General features: G+C 46.6%; 1 protein-coding gene and 1 long non-coding RNA gene across 6 annotated transcripts in view; one reads left to right on the forward strand and one right to left on the reverse strand.

Moving 5' to 3' along the window:
* The window catches only part of NFIB (nuclear factor I B), a 436,909-nt gene that overhangs the window by 159,156 nt on the left and 264,663 nt on the right, over positions 1 to 13,090 (forward strand). The window lies entirely within an intron of this gene.
* On the reverse strand, positions 1,210 to 9,213 carry LOC132025128 (uncharacterized). The gene is made up of 3 exons (XR_009406425.1): positions 9,022 to 9,213; positions 7,062 to 7,196; positions 1,210 to 1,382 (listed from the first exon to the last, which is right to left on the reverse strand). It is a non-coding gene; the product is annotated as an uncharacterized LOC132025128 (long non-coding RNA).

Raw genomic sequence — 13,090 nt, forward strand, 5'->3', positions numbered from 1 at the left:
TCTGCCTTGAAAATACTCAGAAGAATTCTTTCTTTGATAAGTAATGCCATTAGCAAATATAAAGTGCTAAACAATAATCTATTTGGATATTTGCATTTGAGAATTCATTTCTATTTTAAGTCAAGACAAGTGGACATTAGTTAATGGATGCTAGTGACATTATTTTTAGTAATGGGCTCTTTTAGCAACAAGCAACCCTCAGGAACCTTTTTTATTTTTTTCAATTCCCAAAGATGGACTTCCGGTTTATCAATCATCAAGAAACTAACCGCAAGGCTTTGCGCCAGGCTGGGTGTGGAGCCTGCTGAAGATTCTCTCTCTCCCTCTGCCTCTCCCAAACCCCAAAATAAATAAATAGATAATAAATAAATAAATGTAAAATAACTTTTTAAAAAATAAACTAACCACAAATGCTGAGTTAAACTTAGGAGACTTTAATTAGATTTAAAAAGTTGAGAATTTATTCAAAATGAAAAATGTGCTCAGCAAAAAACAAACAAAGAAACAACAACAGAAACACAACTATTTGCCAAAGTATAGTAAAGGGGGTTACCCTCAGTGGGTTAAGCGGCTGCCTTAGGCTCAGGACAGGATCCCAGGGTCCTGGTATCAAGTCCTGCATTGGGCTCCTTGCTCACTGGGGTGTCTGCTTCTCTCTCTGCTTCTGCCTGCCACTCTGCCTGCTTGTGTTCTCTCTCTTTCTCTCTGCCAAATAAATAAATAAAATCTTACCAAAAAAAAAGAAAAAAAGCTGGGTGCCTGGGTGGCTCAGTGGGTTAAGCCACTGCCTTTGGCTCAGGTCGTGATCCCAGGGTCCTGGGATTGAGTCCTGTATCTGGGTTTCTGCTCAACAGGGAGCCTGCTTCCTCTTCTCTCTCTCTCTGCCTGCCTCTCTGCCTACTTGTGCCCTCTGTCTGTAAAATAAATAAATAAAATCTTAAAAAAAAAAAGGCATAGAAAAGAAATAGAATTATGGGGCAATATTAATTTTGAATCTCCTGAACTGAAAAAATAAAGGTAGAAATGCTATATGTTAAAAGATACTACTTTTATTTTAAAAATGTTCAGTACAGTGTGTCTATCTCTGGGACTTCCTATGACTCCGTCCTTTCAGAAATGTGCCTATCCACGCCAACAAATTACTAAGATAATGGAAAATAAAAATTCTTGAGAAGTTAAAAATTACCAAAAGCACAGTATCATTGGAAATCACTAGAAGAGGGCCCCTGGATCGTTCAGTGGTTAAGCATCTGCCTTTGACTCAGGTCATGATCACAAGGGTCCTGGATTGAGCCTCCAAGTGGGTCTCCCTGCTCAGTGGGGAGTCTGCTTCTCTCTCTGCTTCTCCCCTTGGCTTGTGCTGTCTCTCTTTCTCTCTCTCTCTGTCAAGTAAATAAACATAATCTTAAAAAAGAAAAGAAAAAAAAGAAAGTCGCTAGAATATTTTCCCAACCCCAAAACCATTCGATTTGCCAAAAGCTCTTTTATGATTTGTGAATGCACTTAAATGTAATCTCATAAAGAAGTTAAAATATTTTAATTGTGCATTAAACAAATTCTCCTTAGCAAAAATAATGAAATTATATGAATTTAGTACTGTCTAGAAAAATATGGGCTATAATGAAAAGTTAATACTGTTGGTGACCTCAGTAATGTGAGCTATCCTAAACTCCTTACTGGCAAATACGTAGTAAGCTCTTAAATGTACGGATCTATGTCCTGAATTGAACCCTTTAAACATGGTTGGGTACAATAAATGTTTCTGGAGCAAATGAACACGACTGAATTCAGGTAGGTATCAGATTGTTTACTGTCTGATCCAGGTTTCCCGGATTGTCTTTGTTATTAGGCCTGATTTCAACAGTAACTGATCAAAGAATAGCAATTGTATATATTTACAACCTTGTCTGTACAAGTGAACGCTTTCCAATGTTCCATGAAAGTTCACAGGTGTATATTGGTTCGAAGCTTGGTTTCAAAAGAGAATACATGAATTTATTTTTGTGATAGAGAATTCCAGTAGAAGACTGGATCCAGCTTCTCAAACAACATTGTCCAAAATGTCTCGCTCTTTCTCTCTCTAGATCCCAACTTGATGACTTTCTGTGCTGTGTTTATTCTTAGGCAAATATGATGGCAAAGATGGCACCGTTCGGCAATCCCTAAGTAGAAGGAGATTGTTTCTTTGACAATAGAAGCTGACCTCCTGTTGTCCTAACTGGGGTGATGTGCCCATCCCTGGCCCTATGATAGTCTTCCAGTGGTATGGGGTGTGTCAGTTTGACAGGGTTGTGTCAATTTGACATAGCTGTGTGGCTGCCGTCACAAATTACCACAGGTAGGATGGCTTACCAACAGAAATGTGTTCTTTCATATTTCTGGAGGCCAGCGATCCAAAGTCAAGGCGTCAGCAGGGCTGTGCTCCCTCTAGAGGTTCCAGGGGGAGATTCTGTTTCTTGCCCCTTCTGGTTTCTGGTAGCTTTAGGCATTCCTTGGCTTGTGGGTGTACCACTTCAGTCAGTCTCTGCGGCCTCCTTGTCCTATCTGCGCGTCTCCCCTGCATGTCTGTGTCAAACCCCCTCTGCCACATCTTATAAGGACATATGTGATTGTATTTAGGGCTCATTGGGATAATCCAGGGTGGCCTTATCTCGGGAGCCTTAATTTAAATGCACCTGCAAAGATCCTTTTCCCAAAGTCATATTCACATACACCAGGGATTTGGACACAAACATCTATTTTGGGGGAGAAGAGGGACATTATTTAACCCATTTCTGCTGGTAAATGATGAACAATCTCCTCGACAAAGAAGAAGAAGCCCCAATATACCACATTTACATAGTTGTGTGGTCTTAATACTACTGTTGGTCAATTTCAAGCTGCCAACAGGAAGTCACTGAGCCGTGGAGATGCTAAGAGATCCACCGTTGTGCCCTTAAATCATGCAGGTCCAATAGGTATAAGTAACCTCAAGAGCATGGGTAATCATAAAATGTATTCAAATAATTAAGAAGTGAGTTTTGAGTGCCTAATAACTGTTTCAAATATAACTTAATTATAAATGTATATACTTTAAATTTTAATAGTAGTAATAGTTAACAACTGGCTCACAAAATTCCTAAAAATTTTCCAGTTGGTTTGAATAAGCTGGTATGAGGCAGCTCCAACATGCCACTGGATAAAATGTGCCGATTGATCAGGACTGACTCATAGAGCCTGGGGCCTGGGGTCAACAATATTTAAACCACATGAACTGGAGAAAGTTGGGGTGCTATGACATTAAGCAGGGAAAAGGAGTATTAGGAAGACAAACACAGCAGTCACTTCAGTATCGTTTAAATATATTCTAATGATTTCAGGCCAAGGAAAAAATTTTCAGCCAAGTTCAAAGTAGCTACAGGTATAAATATTGTGGCTGTACCTGGATCTGCAAGTCAGCTCTCTACCTAAGGGGAAATCGGTACTTTTCACATTGTCATTTTACTTAGCTCATAAAATCTGTTTTTAAGCCTGGATACATGTGTCCCAAGGTGACCAGCTTCAGAAAGAGACATAAACGCGTGGTCTTTTTAAAAGCATCATTTCTTGGGGTGCCTGGGTGGTTGAGTCGGTGAAGTGTCCAACTCTTGGCTTCGGCTCAGTCCTGATCTTGTGGGGTGATAGGATCAAGGTCCCTTGTCAGGCTCCCCAATGAGCCTGGCATCTGTTTCAGATTCTCTCTCCCTCTCACCCCCCCCCACCTCACTCGTCCCCCACCCTCGCACCCTCTCTGTCTGTCCCTCTCTCTCTGAAATAAATAAAATCTTTTTAAAAAAGCATTTTTAAAAATAATTTAACAGCTTTATTAAAATATCATTTGCACACCATGCAACTCACCATTTAAAATGCAAAATTCGATCTTTTGATACATCTTCAGAGTTGTTCATTCTCCACCACAATCAATTTTAGGAGATTTTTGTCACCTTAAAAAGAAACTCTGTACCATGGTACTGTCGTCTTCCGATGCCCGGACTCTGACCCCCAGGTCTCGGCAACCACTTGCCTATTTCCTCTCTGTAGGATTGTTTATTCTAGGGATGTCATACAAATGAAATCCTATGATATGTTCCACTGTGACTGGCATAATGTTTTAAAGTTCATCAGTGTAGCATAAAGCAACATCTCATATCCTATTTCTTTTAAAGATTTTATTTGTTTATTTATTTGACAGACAGAGATCACAAGTAAGCAGATCGGCGGCAGGCAGGGGGTGGGGGGAAGCAGGCTCCCTGCTGAGCAGAGAGCCCAATGAAGGGCTCCATCCCAGGACCCTGAGATTATGACCTGAGCTGACAGCAGAGGCTTAACCCACTGAGCCACCCAGGTGCCCTACCATATTTTTATTGCCAAGTAGTATTCCACTGTGTAGCTGTACCACGTTTTTGTTTACCCATTCATTAGTAGATGGACATTTGGATTGTTTCCCCTTTTGGACTATTATGAATAATGCTCCTGCAAACAGTTGTGGACAAGGTTTTTGGTGGACCCAGATTTCATTTCTCTGAAAATAATGGTCTTCTAATGTTTAGCAAGCTTTCTTATCTCCCACATGTTTAAGGGAGCTGTCATTTAGGAATTAGATCAGAAATGCCACACACAGAATTTCAGTCCTCTTACATATTGGGCCAGTGGATCCAACCCCTTAAGAATTATGGGGACTGGCTCAGCCAAAAGGAGGAGCCCTGCTCATACACTTCAGGGAAGAGGAGGGCACCGTTAGTTAGGAGGAGGAGCTAGCTCGGGGCCACACTAACCCGAACCCACGATAAGTCACATAATTAGCTCATCTCAGGGTTCCTTCAGGGACTCTCCATATGCAAAGTGTAAAAAATAATAAAAATACAACCTTCCTTGTTGATCTGGAAATCAGACTCACGAGATTGGAGAAACACGAAAGAAAGAGGGAATTTTAGTTTCCCTGATAGTGGCCCGGAGAGAGTTTCATATTCTCTCTTGCATGATGGGAGAGTTCTTTGGTGGGTCCTGCAAACCTGCCATGGGGGGATGGGAGAGAAAAAAAGCTCTATACTAGTTTATATAGCAACTTTCTTCCAAGAAATTCAGTGTCTCAAACAGTCTTTCATTTCCCTCAGGGAGTTTGCAAGAATGTCCATTAGAAATTACTTCTTTTAAAACGTACATTCTCCAGTTAGCCAGTACTGGGCAGAAAGAACCAGAAAAGTGAACCTACTGACCAAACATCCCACTCTAATATTTTCAGTGAGCTGCTAGAAGTGAATGCATCTCCTGAGAAACAGGATCTCTCTGTATCAGCCCCATGACTCTACTCACTGTTGGCCACATTCCTTTCATCAGGGGCAAAGCTTCCCCCTCCAAGTCAGACTCAACCGGCATGGCATGCCCCACGAAATGAAATGTATTATTGACTTACAATTAAGTGCTCAGGTCTTCCTTCCAACAGGAAGTGTTTCCCTCTAGCAGCTCAACACTCCTAATCCAGCCCAACCAAAAACCCCTCAAGAATCCTGGGACCGACCCACTCCAAAGCAAGAGTCTTGCTTACAAACCACCTGCAGAAAACTGGGGTCTAGCCAGTCCTCTCACACTGCTGTTATCTGGTCTGTCTCTGTGTAGCCTTGACGTGAGGCTGTAGCACCCCTCACAGTCCTACCACTCAGACCAGGGAACAAGCATCCACCGTTCCAATTTCCAAAGCCTGACTCCAGTGCTGGATGGGCGATGACTCTGGGGAAGCCTCCAGCGTCATCCACATGCAGGGTCCTCCCCAACCCTCCATCCCAAACCACTTAGTTCCTTGTGTTGATCCCTTCCTCGGCATTTTCTTATGACGTTCTCACTGCCCCTCCCTGAAGCTAGGGGGAGGTGGGATCTTGATCAGGGCCCCACTAGCTCATGCAGAATCTCAGGGAATCACACCTGAAGAATATCTGTGCCTTCCCTCCCACCCCCCAAAAATCTCTGGGCGCCATCATGTCCTTCCCAGGGATTCTCAGAGAATGGAATATCTTAATCCAGTGGATGACAAAGAGTCCATACTGGAGTCTCATGCTATATCCAGCCACAGACATAGATCGTTTTGGCCCCCATACTCTGAACTAGCACTTGATTTTAAATTCGTGTAGGTTGTCAACAAAGACTAACTCCGTAGTTTGTAGCGCCCAGTGTGGCATGAAAATGCAGACCCCTTGTTCAAAATTTAAGAATTTCTGGATGGCGGGGCGCCTGGGTGGCTCAGTGGGTTAAAGCCTCTGCCTTTAGCTCAGGTCATGATCTCAGGGTCATGGGATTGAGCCCCGCATCAGGCTCTCTGCTTGGTGGGGAGCCTGCTTCCTCTTCCCTCTCTCTCTGCCTGCCTCTCTGCCTACTTGTGATCTCTATCTATCAAATAAAATAAATAAAATCTTAAAAAAAAAAAAAAAGAATTTCTGGATGGCTGTAGCAGAGCCTGAAGCCAAGTACAGAGACCCTTCTGGGGCCAAGGTTGAGTGCTGGGTGATGGCACACAGGCTGCATGTCCATGAAGCTAAGCTCTGCTCCCAACATTTTAAAAAGTGAAAGATTCTGAACCTCTCTTAAAAACGAAAGAAATCAGTGACTCTAGGTCCGCGCCCCTTGATGGATCCCCAAAATTGGTTGGTGCCAGGTTGTGACTTGTATTCCTTTGTGGGGGCTACCACAAAGTGCCATAGACTGAGTGGCAGAAATTTATTTCTTCATGATACTAGAGGCTAGAAGTCTGAGAACAAGGTGTCCGTGGAAGTGTTTTTTTCCTAAGGCTTCACTCCCTGGCTCACCTGCTGCCATATTGGTGTGTCTTCATTACGGTCTTCCCACCACACCAGTCTGTGTCCTAACCTCCTCCTCTTAAAAGGATTTCCCCAGTCCCACTGGAATAGCGCTACCTCAATGACCTCCTCTTAACTTAGTAACACCTTTAAAGGCTCCATCTCTAAATACAGACTCATTCCAAAGTGTTGGGGGTTGGGCCTTCAACATACGAATTTTGGAGGTCAAGTCAGTCCCACGACATAGCTGCTCACTTCAGAGGGGCCAAAACTCCAACTCTCTTCTCAGGCCTGGTCCCCAACCATTGCCATGGGTCCTCTTCTTTGTGCTGCTCTTCTTCCTCCTGTCACCTCTCCCCTGCAGAGGGACCTGCTTCCCTGGTGTTGCATCTGGAATAGTGACACCACGTCCTTTACACAACCACGGCTGCGCACACCCTCCACATCTACATGACGACTCAAGTAACCCTTCATGGGGCTACAACCAGTTTCCTTAAAAACAAACCCAAAATGCAGCCCTTATGCAGAGATCGGAGTTCAAGGGCAGCATAGAGGGAAGAAATCGCCCTGAGGTATGACTGAGGACGCATCCCAGTGATTAGATTTGTGGGCTTAGGAGAGGGTACTCTCAGCCGCCGCAAAATTTTTCCTGGGGCCCAGCCTACTAAAAATCACATGACTGTGTAAGGGACGGCCCTAAATTCCAGCGGAATCCCAACCATACAGCCCCTTAGAGACTGCATACTCTCAAATTGGTCTTTGTACCCTATTTGTAGAAATGTTAGCCAGATTATAGCTGAAAACTCTGCTAATTCTGGGGACGTTTTTGGTCTTGTGCCTGGAACTGTTGAAGCATATACTCACACCTACCACATGTAACACTCAGTAGCATAATTTCCAGCACGACACTTTCCTACTTTATTTTTAAAAGAAACAGAGCAGAGACTGAAGACCTGCTCGCTCAGTTGCTTTTTGCAGGAGACTCCATAAAAGGTGGAAGGGGTGGCTTCTGTGCTGCAAAGAGCCATATTTTGCCTTTTTTAAAAGGGAAAGGGGACACAAAAACCTTTGCTCAGAATCAGGGAGCTTGTGCTGAACCACAGAACATGGGTACCTGCATGCTAATAAAAATAAAAAGAATGTCCAATTTGCCAGGTTCTTGGAATATCTTAATTAATAAATCCCAATTTTGGAGCTTGGTACTCCAACCCCTTTGTTTCTAAGACAAGGAAAGGGAGGCTCTAAAATGTCGAATGAATGACTCACCCCCAGACCAACACTCCACCTCAAAAGCAGGTCTTTTTCTCAGGTCCGTGGACTTCCCACCCCACCAGGCTTTGAAGCAGGCATTGTCCTATTGGCCTAAATTGCATGTAAAACAACAACAAAACCCCCCTCTCTCTCCATTAGAGTCTCTATTTAAATTCCAGAGTGGAGAAGCAAAGGCTATTTCAACTGCAACACCCTTCGCAAACAGAAGGAAAGGCATCTGCCTGACCCGTGGACTTTTCCAGCAGGACCCTGGGGCTCTCTGCCCTCAGGTCTCTGCCGCTGCGAGCGGTGCTGACTGCCAGTCTGACACCAGGGGGCGCAGCATCCTTTGTCCTGACAGACACTGAAGGCAGGCTCTGAAGGCTGGCTGGGCCTCAAAAAAAAAAAAAATCTGACTTTCCCTCCTTTCACGGTTTCTCTCTGGAACCGGCCCACTCCCCAGCCCCCCTCATTCATCTTAAAACCATTTTTGCTTTTTTTTCCTCTTTCCTCCTGGACGCTCAGACTTTCCCCCTGTACTATCTCAGATTTATGCATGTTTCTAGAAGGGCTTTTCAGAGACAGCAACCCCTCCCCAACAGCTCCTCAGCTGCAAAGCCCTGGAGCCCACGGCCACCGCCCCATCATTTGTTCTCACCTGGAGGCCTCCCCCCCCCAACTCAGGATTTTCTAGCAACTCTTCCAGAATGAAGAACTCTCAAGGACAGAACTAGCTTTTCCTGAAAAAATGATCACATGCCATCCTCCCAAGTCCCTTTCGTTTCCACTCACAAAAATACTAACAAACAAATGAAATTACTGGTTCTGGAAAGCTCATGCCACCCAGCAGGCACCCCTGCTGCCCTCTGTCTGCTTCTGATCATCTGCCTACCCCAAGGGACAGGCTAAAGCATCCCACTGTGCACCCCAAGCAGGATCAGTGTCTCCTTCAACCCTCACCAACCTGGCTTTAAGTGTCCTCCAGCAGAAGGAAATCCGCTTCACATTCACCAACGTCTCTGATTCCAACGGCTCAGTGTTCCCCTCTTTCACAGATAAAGGAACGCCCACTTTGCTCACACTTTGAGACACACTTCTGTACCTGCTTCTATAGACACAACACACCCAAAACGTGAACCCCATATCCGAAAGACAGACGCACCCTTTTGCAAAGAACCCTAAACATTCACTGTTTTGAACTGAAGGGCCACAGGGTCCTAAACCAGGCCTTTGAAAAGCAGCTGCTCTATTTACAGAAAGAGATTTCAAGTTTCCAGTCCTCTCCCCAGGATCTCTCTGGTTTGAGCCTCCCAACAACCCAGAGGGACAGGCAGGGAAATTGAAGCTTCCGGAGCTTGCCCCACTCCCAGAGCTAGCACAGGCTGGAGGCCGCACTGGGGTGACAGCCGCTAGGTGACAGGGGCCCAAGGAAAGCTGTCTGTCCAGTTGCACAGAGGCCTGGAAGGAATGCAGCCCTCCCAAACGAGCGTCAGGTTACCTGCACCAAGAAAGTTTGTGGTCTCAGCTCCTGAAAACCTGTAGCATTAGCAGGTGTAGGTGGACGGGAAAAGGAAGGGGTGACGTGAACTCTGATCTGATCCTTCTTTTATCTGTGGCCTCACTACTTACTACTCATCTCCCCACTCTCCTTCGCTCCCATAGAGAGTGATGGCAGTGCTGGGTTGGAGACAGGTAGCCAGGGCTGGTGACCTTGACTGGGAGCCTCTCTGTCCTCATTCAGAAGGTCATGGTAACGTTTATTAGATATGGACAGAGACGCTCAAGGGATGAAAAATACCAGCCTCATTCTGGAAAAGGGGGGAGAGTAAGAGGCTTACTTTCAGTTTAGGCCTTTTTGAGTTATTCGAAGTATTTTGATTTATGTATATGTTACTCTTATAATTTTAAAAAATTTTTATTGGGGCTAATAATGCTCTTTAGAGTTACTGTAATGATAACCTATGTAAAGTGTCTGGCACACGGCAAGTGGCCTGGCACGCAGCAGAAGCTTCCTGAACAGTAGTGAACTGTCAGCGACACCGGCCCCAGTACTGAGCAGACGGACTCAGAATCAAGAATCCTGGGGTCTGATGCAGACTCTGCTCTCAGCTCACCGCCTGCCCTTGGGGAAGTCAAGTCCCTTCTTTGTCCCTCAGTTCCCTCCTCTATCAAATGACAAGATATGGTCCAACTGAATTGGAAAATAATGGGAAGGCCAGAGCCAAGCTCGCCACCAAAAGTGCCTCAAGCACCCCCTAGAAAACGCAGCCAGTCTCTGCAGAGGAGGCTTCGCAAGCTGGAGCTCATCAGGCACAAATCCTTCTCTTCCTAGAAGCTGGCCTCGAGGATGGGCAGAGAGAGCTGGAGACAGCTGAGCAAAGTCTGGAGATGATACAGAAATTAAGGGAGGAAACAAAAATTTGTGAACACCATGCAAAGCCATCAACTTAGGTAGGAGCTGGGGAGAGAAGGTTTAGGCTGTTCCCTGGGTGCACTGGGCCCCAATCGTTTCCAGAGAGATGCCCTTGATTGTTAGAGGGGCCGGTCCAGCCAGAGGAAGCCCCAGGAGGTTGGTCGGTGAAGAGTTCTGTGTGCACAAGGGCTAGCTCTGGTGAGACCAGACCCTCCACTTAGCACCACCAAAAGCAGGGCAGGCCCTTTGGATAAAGTCAGAAGTCACCCGCTGCCCAGGAGAATAGGACTAAAGCACCCTCAGAAATTTTGTCCAGTTTTACATTTATCTGCACAACAACGGAAAAGTGGAGAAACTGGGAGGGCTATTGGAAGGGCAGATCGGATGCTCTGGCACTGAAACAGGGAGACCTGTTCTGGGGCACCCCAGCCCCTGAGAATCAAATACAGATTCGTTCCTGGGACACACTGCTAATTCACCTCCCATCCTGCTGGAGATTGGAGGTTTTCCTTATTAAGACTCCTTTGCCAGCACTCAGCCTTTGGGGACGGGAGGCAGGTAGTCTGGTGGGTAGGAAGGTTGTGACTTTCTTTTCGCCCTGCGGTCTCCTTCCTATTTAAAGAACCACCGCCTGTCGCAGCAGCGTCGTGCCAATATTTGCAGGCAGAAAGATTTTCTGACATGGGTGGGGGGGGGGTTGGTGATCAGAGCAGATGGGAGGCCCTTTCCCAAGGCCATCAGGCAGGGCAGAAATGGGTTTCACCCGCATCCGCACCCGCACCCGGAGGAATCACCAGCCCCTACTCCCAGTCAACACTCAGAGGGTATCTTCGTTTATATTTAAAAAAAAGGGGGGGGCGTAGAATTTTCCCCCCTTATCTCTGAATTATTTGACCACACCCGTTACAATGACATTCTCCCTGCCCCCCCCCCCAAAGCCCGCGTTGTCACTGCCTAAAGGGAAAGTAGTGTTTTCAACTCTTGAAGGATCTGAAATAAGGGTAGCAAAGTATGCTGACACCTGGAAGACCCTCCCTCCCCTTTTTAGGTGAGGCCTAGCGATCTAAGAGAGGGATAAAGTAGGAGGAGGCGGCTTGTAGAGAGGTAGGGGCAGGTAGCAACAACTCCGCCGGATTTCCAGAGGCAAAACCAAATAAATAAAAAGAGTTCCAACCATCATACTTTGACAAACCTATACTTTTGCGAATTTCCATAATTTTGAAGAGATTCCTTCCACTGTACAACTCACTTTCAAAGTCAGTTCTGAATGTATGGCTACTTGCAAAAATGTCTCCGTGCTTGCTTTTCCGCGTGGTTCTTTTTCTGCGCCCGTTTGTATCTGTAATAAGCAGCACTGTTTATTATCCTTGGGTCCGTGCCCCTGGGATGGAACTGAAATAAAACAGGAGCGCCGAGGCTGAGCGCTGGAAAATACGCCGGGTTTCCCAGGCCCCGGAGGGTTCCGGGGTAGCGGCGCGGCGGCGCGGGGAGAGCCCACCCGCGTAAGCGCCTGGTGAAGGGCAAGTTTGCAAGAGTTTTTCCAGCCGCCGAAAGATCCCGGGCAGCACGAAGCCCGGATGAGTGGGCACAGGAAAGAGGCACACTGGGAAGGGAAATGCCACTTAAGACTGGGAATAGGGGTGTGACTTAGGGGCCCCGAACAGAAGAATATCGCCAGGATCATAAAAGACCGCCGCGCGGGAAGCGTCCTGCGCCGTCTTTTAGCTCGAAGTCTCCACTCTCGTTCCTGTGCAATAAATTCTCATTAATAAAGTCTCGTTCTTCCTCGTAGCCCAGCAGTCTTCGCTGTCAAAACGAGTACCCTAAACAAGACGAGGCTCACCGCCCTCCTTCCCTGCAGTGGCCTAATATTTGTCCCCATTTCGTTTTAAGCCGAGTGCTTTGTAACCGTGGAGAATGTGAGCGCAGGCCCTGAGAAATACAGCCCCGCTGTGCCCCCGATCACAAAGGCTTTCCGTACCCTCGGACCCCAAATGGGCCGGCCCGTAGGGCCTCTCCCAAGTTCCACAGCTCCCAAAACTGAGCGGGGTTCGCTATCAAAAAGCAGAAACCCGCATCGGAGACACAACGCGGAGTGCTTCCCACGTCTAGGGGGAAATTTCCCCGGTTTAGCCCAGCCTGTGCCTCTACATCACCCCCGCCCCCTGTCCTGTCGGTGCCGGCTCCGCTGGAGAGTTTGCCGGAAAGAATGCAATCAAACGCGCGCGCTCAACCCGCGCTGTGCGCTTCCCAAATGAGACTTTCAGCCCCAGGGCCCGGCCCGAACTGTCCTTCCCACAGGTTCCTGTGAGATACCAGCCCCCGTCCCCCGGCCTCCAAAAATCCCTACAAAGACGGCTCGAATATATATTGAGAGATCCGCTTCCTCGTCCAGTTAGGTTGTTTTAAGATTCAGAGATTCAGTTTGCTCGAAAGAGCAGAGTGATTTCCCTCAAGCAACTCGTGCAGGAGCTCGAAGCAGCTTCTGGGTTGCCGCGCGTCCAAGCCGCCGCGGACTTTTCCGAATTTTAAGAAGTAGTAAAGTGATTTTCGGTGCAGGGAAAAGTGCTGGGGGCTGGAGTGCGGAGTTGGGGTGGGCGCCGAGGAAGCTGCCAAGAGG

Source organism: Mustela nigripes, chromosome 9 (assembly GCF_022355385.1).
Source record: "Mustela nigripes isolate SB6536 chromosome 9, MUSNIG.SB6536, whole genome shotgun sequence".
Taxonomy (NCBI): Eukaryota; Metazoa; Chordata; class Mammalia; order Carnivora; family Mustelidae; genus Mustela; species Mustela nigripes.